This window comes from Hipposideros armiger, unplaced genomic scaffold (genome assembly GCF_001890085.2).
Source record: "Hipposideros armiger isolate ML-2016 unplaced genomic scaffold, ASM189008v1 scaffold_815, whole genome shotgun sequence".
Lineage (NCBI taxonomy): Eukaryota > Metazoa > Chordata > Mammalia > Chiroptera > Hipposideridae > Hipposideros > Hipposideros armiger.
In genome coordinates this window covers 552,026-554,038 of record NW_017732165.1, presented here as the reverse complement: position 1 = coordinate 554,038, position 2,013 = coordinate 552,026, and the positions used below count along the sequence as shown (strand labels likewise).

General features: G+C 42.0%; 1 pseudogene; it reads left to right on the top strand.

Annotated features, from left to right (window-relative positions):
- Positions 1 to 751: 751 nt before the first annotated feature.
- Positions 752 to 1,325, top strand: LOC109374361 (ras-related protein Rac1-like; annotated as a pseudogene).
- Positions 1,326 to 2,013: the final 688 nt, after the last annotated feature.

The following is a 2,013-nucleotide window of genomic DNA, read 5'->3' as shown; positions in this document are numbered from 1 at the left end:
AATCCTATGAAAAAAATCAGTTCCTGACTAAGGAATGTCATACCAGCTATTGTTAAAAACTGAATCTCAGTATAGGCTCTGAATTTCTTACCCAGCATTCCCCCAGGAGCTAGGATTCCATTGTAAATCCAAGGAACGATGCTTTAGATGTCACTACCCCTTTTTTGATGAAACAGGACAGAAATGCTTCTGTGCTCTGTGCTAAATATCAGCGGCTACAAATGGGTTACAACTTCCCTTTACGTGAAGTAACCACCATTTTTGTTTGGTTGTTTTTTGGTTCTACTAGGGGATGTTGCTACTAATTCCTAATTTCCAGGAGAATGTTAATAACAATAGATGTCTCAGGCCATGTGGGAGGGAGACCGAGAAGCTGGAGCAATGCTAACTTGATAATCAGTATATCCGCTGAACACTTACTGAAAACAAGGTACTGTTTACAGCACTTCACATATAGAATCTTAGTTTATGCTCACAGCTGTCTTTACTGTCTTTCACCTATTTGATAGATTAGGGGACTGTAACACAGAGGTGTAATTCCGCTTCCAATGTCAGATTGCTAATTAAGGATTTTAAGTCAGATTTTTTTAGACAAGAGCTTTCACTTCCAAACATACAATATTACATAGGAGGGAACTAGTCCTTAAATATGTGGCCTGGCAGTTTGAATAAATGAGAAACTTTGGGCTGGACTAGCCAACCTGCCACTTCTTTCTCAACTCCTGGAGCAGTGCCCCCCGAAGTGGCCCTCATGCAGGCCATCAAGTGTGTGGTGGGAGATGGATATGTGAGGAAAACTTGCATATTGATTGCTTACACAACTGATGCATTTGCTGGGGAAGAGGTCTCCACTGTCATTGACACTGTTTTGCCAGTGTTATGGTAGATGGAACACAGGTGAATTGAGGTTTATGGACTACAGCTGGACAAGAAGATTAGGACAGATGATGCCACGTATCTGATCCACAAACAGATGTAGTCGTAATTTGTTTTTACCTTGTGGATTTTGCATCATTAAAAAACGTCTGTGTGAAGTGATATTCTGAAGTGTGACACCATTGTGCTAATACTCCTATCATCCTAGTGGAAACTTGACTTGATCATAGAGATGATAAATGCATAATTGAGAAACTGTAGGAGAAGAAGCTAATTCCATCAATTTCCACAGGATTTAGCTGTGGCTGAGGGGCTCGAGACTGTAAAATAGCTGAAGTGCTTGGCTATGACACAGCAAAACCTCAAGAACGATTTATGATAAAAGCTATTCCAGCATCTTCTCTTGCCTCTCTCATCCAGAAGACGAGACAAAATGCCTGCTGTTGTAAGTATCCCAGCCCTCATTCCTTGTCTCTCCCTTTTGAAACCTTTGTACAGTTCGCAGGAAAATGGTGGAAGCTTCACATTCAATGGCAGGTTTTTGATATAGGTTAATGTTTTCACACAACCATTTTAAACCAGTCAGAAATGTCAAAGTTGTGTTTATTTAAAGTATGAGTTCAAACTTTAACATTCCATTAAAATTTAGCCCTAAAATGACAAGGCTTCTTACTTATTTTCCACTAGCTCTTATTCTTGGTTAGATTGAGTTGCCAAAACTCTCTCTGAATTAAGTTACATTGTGTGCTACAAACACTGAGCACCCAACTGTTTCACAGCTCTTTGTCTTTAAGACTGTAGCTTCTAAGGGCTGGCTGAGTGGCTCAGTTGGTTAAGAGTTTGCTTAAGAGCACAAGCTCTGAGCAACAGGGTCACTGTTTCAATTCCTACATGGGCCAGTGAGCTTAGCCCGAGCTGAGCTGCTGCTGAGCTGCCAACAGGTGGCAGGATGGCTCAGCTGGTAAGAGCACGTGCTCCTAATGACAAGATTGCCTGTTCAATAGTGGGCTGTACCCACCCATGGCTGGGACTGAAGTCAGCACCATGAGCTGACCTGTCGCCCAGATGGCTCAGTGGATAGAGCGTGCGCTCTTAACAGCAAGGTTGCCGGTTTGACTCCTGCATGAAAAGAAAAAA